Consider the following 7629-nt stretch of genomic DNA (forward strand, 5'->3'; position numbering starts at 1 on the left):
ACTAGAGAAGGTAGCCAAAGTTGGGCTAGCTGTAGCAGGGAGCCTTGTACCTGAGCAGATAGACCGGGGGGGGGGGGCAGGGGGGCCTCAGCACCGGGGGGGGCGGGGGGGGGTCTCAGCACTAACATTGTATTCTCAAACATCCTTTTTGCACCTCCTGTCCTTTCCTTTGATGTCTCTCTTCCCCTTTCTGCTCACACCCTCCTTCCCCTCACTCAAAAAGATCTTTTTCTAGGCAAATCGTAAGAGCTGCAGTTGTGATCCAGATTAAAACAGGGACCTCTGAAATGGACTCAGTCCAATGCCAGGAGCTGTTATTTTTGTATAATTTATCGTTTATATGGCAATGTTAATATGCAAAGTGCTTTACAGTTACCTTCATGTTTGCTGTGGCTCTGGGAAGATATTACTTATCCCTGTTAACCCTTTTATTACGTAGGGGCTTGGGAGTTCTGTCAGCAGCCATCTGGGTGGGTCCTCATTGGGTGTAGGAAGAAACCCTGATCAAAGCTTGCTTTGGTTCAGCCACTTTGGCATGAAGGTCTTTTCCGTTACCATCTTTTCCAAACCTGCTGTTGGACCGGTTCCCAAAATCGAGGCAAAACAAATTCAGGCCTAGTTCCGTTTTTCCTTAATACCCCATGGAAGGTGACTTTGTCTGTCTGCTGCTTCTGTGTATGAATTACTTGTGTATCTTATCGGAGGAGCCTGTTTGGTGAACTTACGGTTTAGCACAGAATACGTTTTCAAATACCTCTTCTTGCTGCTGATGCAAGTTTGCACTACTGTGCGAACTGATCTTGGAGATGGGTGACTTTGGAATTACCCTTCCTGGTCGTCCTTGGATGAATACCCCCCTTTTGTTTGGTTTGCAGTATATTTAGTGTGTGTCGAAAGCCAAAAACTTGAAGCCTCAGGTGCGTACTTAGTCCTGTAGTTCTGCAGTTGCCTTTGAAGAACCTTTGCTCGTGTGTGTGTGTGCCTGGGACTCTCGCTCCTCTTAGCTGGAAGGAATTTGGTGCCCAGGCTAGACACAACTGTAAGGCACAGGAGTGGCATTCTGGCAAAGGGGAGAGGGCTACAGGGTGTCGAGAGCCGATTGCTCCCCTTGGCTCCAGCTGCGGTGGTGGGCAGGTCTTATTCACCATTGATCTAAAGGAAAGAACTGTGTCTCGTTCTCTTCACCTGCATATCTGGCTCTGCCGATCCTTGGCTTTGGAGCAAGAAAAGCTGACTTGCGCCAGTGGAGCCTTTACAAAGGATGAGCCAAAAGGTGAGAAATCTCTGGTCTCGCCCTTGGCCTTCCACGTCCTCAGCTGCTTTCTCATGAACTCCCTTGCCCAATACCAAGAGAAGGAAGACAGCTCCCCACCCCAATTAGGTACGTTAGCCGGATCTCTGCCCCTCCCCATCCTCTTTTGCCAACTACTGGCTGTTCGGGTGCATTGGTGGTTCGTTCCCCAAGGGCTGGCTTGCTAAGGATTTTCATCTCCTTCTGAATTCCTCCCCCCCCCACTTTTTCTCGTTTCCAGATTAATAAAGCTTTCTGCTTAATTGGCAGGCTCCTGTCCTTGTAACAACCATGGTGCAGGGAGGAATTCAACAAGTGTGCTTCATCCCTACCCCAGAACTGGGAGGTGGGAACTGTACTTGTTGCCTTTTTTTATTATTCTAAAGCGCTGACAACGGGGAAAAAAAAACAGTATGATGCAGAATGAGGAGGAAGATACTTCATTAATCCCACGGCTGCATTTTGAATGTGTTAACAATCCCCCATACACACACAAATCTCTATTGCTCTTCGTTGGAGAGAACAGTCAATATTTCCGGGTGTACATTGTCTTGTTTGTTCCCCTGTGGTTTGGAGATAACCAGTTCTTACTCCTGGCCTTCCAAGGTAATAGTATCTGGGTCCCCTGCTCCTAGGGACCAGTCTGGGTTTCTCATACATGTGACAGCATCTGGGCTCACAAGTGCATCTGTTAACCACCTGCGTTGGGCTTCTCCAAGCACCACCCGCTCCCTGTAATCCGTCCCCTCAGTTGAAAGGATGGTGGTAACAGGGGTCACGCGTACATGAATGCACGTGTGCGGCCTCCATTCCACCTTGATTTAGGAATCAGCCCTGGCAAAGTTCACGGCAGGAAACAAATTGGTTTTCATGTTGCTTAGAATTCTTTTCGGCTTGGAGCGAGAAGCTCTCGCAAGCTCTCGTTTGCGTCATCTTGGAAGCGTAGGATGGTTTTTAAGCTGGAAAAAAACTCTCCGCTTACATCTCCCCTCGTTCTTGGCCACGAAAATCCAGCCATCAGGGAATCTGGTGTTCTTCTGACCCCCGCTGAATGTTCGAGTGCTCAGGCACCTCGTATGCAAAAAGTTCTGTGTTGCGTCCTCTCCGGGAGCCTTCCCACCAGACCTGGCAGTCCCACAAGCTCAACCCGGTCAGTTTTGACAACAAAGCCCCCCCCCCTCCTGTATATATATCCTCCCTGTAGTGTGGGAATTGCTGGTGTCCTGTCAGTGTGTCTCGTTTCTTTTTCTCCGCAGTCGATCTGATGCCCTGTTTCTCCCCTCCCCCCCCCTTTTTCTCACTGGCAGCCCAGTCCTGCCGCTGCTGTTGTGGTGTTCTCTCAAGACACACTGGAAATGCGTTTCTTTTCCAGAGAATAAAAATAAAATAAAACGTAAATGTTTGTGGGGAAGGGATGGGGGCGGTTGGGCAGGCAGGGAGAGAAGATCCGAGTGAACGGCACGGGTTCGCGTTTCCACTGCCTTCTCTGTGGATGTGTATAATATTTGAGTGTGTGTCTCTGGCGCTGCCGTCTCCTAGCTGTTAGCCAAGTAAGTGACTCTTAATATATGAATATTGACTGTCAGATTACAGCTGTGTATCACACTAAATAAAGTTAATTTCACCACGGTTCGGTTGCTTTTATGGGATTGGGGAGGGGGACATCTTTTTTTTACATACGAGGCTGCCTTCTACTGAATCAGACCCTCGGTCCATCAAAGTATTGTCTACTCAGACTGGTGTCAAGCCCTGGGATTTCCAATAATGAAGTCCTTTGTTTGGTTTCCAGTAGACTGGTTTATTCAGGAATTCAAAGGTGCTACTCGGAACATGGTCTGTGGAAATACTGAGGTACAAGAGGTTACATGCTTGCTATATGGGGTATCATAAACCATTAACAAAAGGTGCTATGTTTGAATCGAAGGTTCAGAGGTTAAGACAGTGACTATCTTTCTTACTACAAAAGCGTTCTCACACTGTACTGCTAACATAAGCCTGTGAATTTAGGGAGTACATCCTTGAAACACAGCAAGCCTTTTCCAGTATCATAAACATTCTTCAGCCAGATGGTAATGCCTACGTGCTCTCTAGGTTGTAAATAACGGAGAAGGGTCAGAGCATTAGTCTTGACAATTGGCCAGCCATGGCTAAGAAAAGAGTAGGGCTTGACAACCGGCAGTGGTGCTCCAAGGTCTCAAGCGGAGGTTTTTCATACCTATTTGCCTAGACGCCTTTTAACAAAGCAGACAAGTTGCACCTTTAAGACCAACTAAGTTTTCAGAATGGAAACTTTCGTATGCTCTACGCAGACTTCGTCAGACAAAAATGGAATGGCGAGCAGGCCTAAATATAGAGAAAGTGGGTAGCGAGTTGTATGTAGAGTCATGGGAATGTTTTTAGCAGATTAAAAGAATCACAAATTGGGGTCTGTGTTTGTTAGTGTTGTTAACTGGGCTGAAACAACAGCGGAGGGTGATAAAAAGCAGATGGATGTCGTAGGTGTGAAGTGCCATAAATCTGGGTATCATTCTGGCTTTTGTTAGTTTTGGGTTTAAATAGGGGGCATTAGTTTCTCAGGAGGTTATAACATCGTTATAGTTTGCCATTAGAAAAAAAGGGTACATTAAAATATAGTGAAAGATTGGTTAGTATATGCAATAGGATAAACAGCCAATATCCCTTATTTGAGTATGTAAATACAACCCCCCCCCCCAATATTCTGATACACTGTTCTAAAAGAAATACATTCTACTTCGCCATTAGAAAAAAAGGGCACATTAAAATATAGTGGAAGTTGGATTAGTATATGTAATGAGATAAACAGCCCAAATCCCTTATTTGAGTATGTCAATACAAAAACATTGATATACTGTTCCAAAAGAAATAAATTGGAATACTGTGGATATATAGCTGTACTCAGTAACTCTCAATGAGTATAGCTATATATAGTATAGCTATACATCCACAGTATGTTCTATTGCTTCAGACCACCACGGCTGCCCACTTGGATCTATCTAGACGCCTTTTAGTTGGAGATGCTGGGGATTGAACCTGGGACCTTCGGTTTACCGAGCAGAAGCTCTACCACTGAACCACTGTCCCACCCCCAAAAGTGAGAAAAAGTGCTTAGTGGCATTTTGGGGGAGGGGATTGTACCAGGAAAAACAGACACTGTACCAGGAAAGTTCTATAAGCTTGGGACATCCTAGTATTTGGGTTTTGCTTTGTGTAATGCTTGTTCTTGAAACTGCAATGCAGAAGAAGGCTTTGTCCCTCTGAACACTGGGCACTTTTCCAGCATTTACCTAGAAACTTTGTTTTCAAGCAACAGGGGGCTTCCCAATATCCTGAAGTATACCCGATGCTGAAATTCCATGCTTATCCTGGGCTCTGCACGTGCATCTAAATTCTGGATATGATGTGTTAACGAGAACCAACATGGTGCAGTGGTTAAGAGCAGCAGACTCTTATCTGGAGAACGGTTTGATTCCTTGCTCCACATGAAGCCAGCTGGGTGACCTTGAGTCAGTCACAGTTCTCTCGGAGCTCTCTCAACCCCTTTCACCTCACAAGGTGCCTGTCTTGGGGAGACGAAGAGTAGGTGATTGGAAGGCACTTTGAGAAAAGCAGGGTATAAGAATCTTGTTGCCTTTTATACTTGAGTTAGTTTCCTGTTTGTCACAATGGCCCCACATTCAGAATTCTTGGTATGCTTGAAAAGAGAGGCCACGTAGATGGGGTTTCTCTGCATAATGTAAGATGCCATCCACTTCACGTCTCTTGCCACAGGCATGTGATTTTGCAAATAGAAGTGGAACTGTCAAATTGGTTGCCTGTGGGAGGGAGAATGTTTGTGGCTTTCTCCACTAACCAGGTCTTTTGACTCGCTTCTTGTGCACACTCGTGGTTGTGCTGATTTTCCAAGTGGAATGGGAAGAAGAGCAGTGGCGGACTGGCTCTAAAGATATTGGTTGCAGGAGACATCGGGGGCCTACCCACAACTCAGTGTTCCCTCTAAGCTGAGTTAGTGTGAGCTACGGTAGCTCACAGTTTTTTAGCTTCCAGCTCACACATTTGTGTCTTAGGCCAGGAAAGATGGCCCCAGAGCAAACAAATTTATGCAGTGGCTCACAACCTTAATGCCAGCGGCTCACAAAGCAGAATTTTTGCTCACAAGACTCCACAGTTAGAGGGAACACTGCCACAACGATAAGGCTATCATTAAATTTGTATAAGAAATAAAAAATTCAAAAGATACATACATGGAAAAAAGGTACAATTAAAACTTTTGCAAAACATATATATTTTTAGTAATTGCAGTGTACATATATTGTACATATTATTGGCAGTATGCCGTAGATACTAAATGTAAATACAGATGGCATTTTCTCCAGGGGAGCTGACCTTTGCTGGCTGGAGATCAGTTGTAAAAGAGGGAGATCCCCAGGCCTCACCTGGAGGATGGCAACTTTAAATACAATACATTTTAGCTGCATTACAGTAATAATATTGGGACTTCTGTTATATTTCCAAGCTACTAAAAGGTCATTAGCATTTTTAACATATTGTCTATTGTTTAAAGGGTCCCACTTGCCATTGGGCAAGCTGACACCCTGGCGAGTCCACCACTGAAGAAGAGGCAGGGCAGCCAACTTCCGACCAGCCAACGGATGGCTTCAGGAAGCAGCCCTGATCTTTCTGTGTCCTATGAACTCAGAACGTGCGCTGCTACAAATGATCGCTCGCTCCCCAGTCCAAGACCTCTAATGCTACCTATACCTAAAGATTGCTTGTTTGAGGGTTTTTCCCCCCATCTTAAATGTCATTCAAGAAGGGTGGGGCTCCTGCCATAAGCAGGTTAGTGTGTGGGTTTGCATTTTGTCTAGGGAAGTAATTCATACAGCAGCTCTGCCAGAGCAACTGGTTTAACCTGCCCTCAGCTGCCCTTTTTGCTTAGTTTCTGAAAGGCCTCCGAAGCCAGAGAGCGCGCAAGTCATGCTGCTGTTTACATCCCATTAGTCCGGGAAGTTTCTGTGACTAGACGGGGAAATGAGATTCTTGCGTTGTGAGTCTGCCTGCCGCCCAGGCGTTCTTACAAAATTCACTCTCTGTCATTATTGCAGTGCTCCTTTTACAGAAGAAGCAGGTACCTTAAATTGCTCCATAAGAGATACCTACAAAAGAATGTGTAAAAACAAAAGTGCACTTGAAAGCACGCTAGAATTTAGACTGGCTGATAGATAACCATCATAAGCAGTTGATAGCATCTTGGGGCTGGTTTCTGTTGAGTGTTGAAACTTCTGCATCATGCTCACCTGGTGACATATCTCTGAATGCGCCATCATGCGAATGTGTTCCTACTGGGACTTCTGTCCTAGTGGGAGTGGATAGTTTACGATGGCTTATCTAAACATTACGTTGGCAGGCACAAAGAACTCGCCTATATGACGGTACCGGGCCCTGTGTCTCATTGAAACCGAGCTGTTATATACCATTCCGCTATGTGTACAATACTAGCCCAGTGGCAAACTGTCTACCCGGCTATGGCGTGCTGGCATCCTCAGTAGCAATGCGTCAGAGTTTAAACACAACACTGGATCTTTTCCAGGCAGCATCCCATTCAACTCAAAGCTCGGTTGCTTTACGTCAGCTAACACCATTTTGTTCTGGGAGCTTCCCGACGACAACATCGTTTGTTCAGCTAATTGGTTTGGCAGGCCCTACCTGTGTCCAGGCCACAACAACCAGCTCCCATCCTGTGTACACAGAACAGATTGTGGATGGATGCAACCCCCATCGCTTTGGAGGAAGAGTGACATAAATTAAACTCAGGCTTGTTTCTGACGAATAGCTGAATACGTGAATGGGCAGGGTGTGATCCCCTCTACGTGTGGGTATCTGAAGAAGTGTGGATGCACACAAAAGCTGCGAATTAAACTTTGTTGGTCTTAAAGGTGCCACTGGACTGTTTTTTGAGGTAGAAGCACCAAATTTTCAGTATAGCATCTAGTGCCTCTCCCCAAAATACCCCCCAAGTTTTGAAGTGATTGGACCAGGGGGTCCAATTTTATGAGCCCCAAAAGAAGGCACCCCTATCCTTCATTATTTCCTATGGAAGGAGGGCATTTTAAAAAATGTGCTGTCCCTTTAAATGTGATGGCCAGAACTCCCTTGGAGTTCAATTATGCTTGTCACACCCTTGTTCCTGGCTCCACTCCAATGTATCCTGGCTCCACCCCCGAAGTCCCCAGATATTTCTTGAATTGGACTTGGCAACCCTAGCGCTCCTACCACCACCTGTGGCCCCCGCTCCAGCCTGCAAGCACCTTTTCAAAAGC

This window comes from Heteronotia binoei, chromosome 11, assembly GCF_032191835.1.
Source record: "Heteronotia binoei isolate CCM8104 ecotype False Entrance Well chromosome 11, APGP_CSIRO_Hbin_v1, whole genome shotgun sequence".
NCBI lineage: Eukaryota > Metazoa > Chordata > Lepidosauria > Squamata > Gekkonidae > Heteronotia > Heteronotia binoei.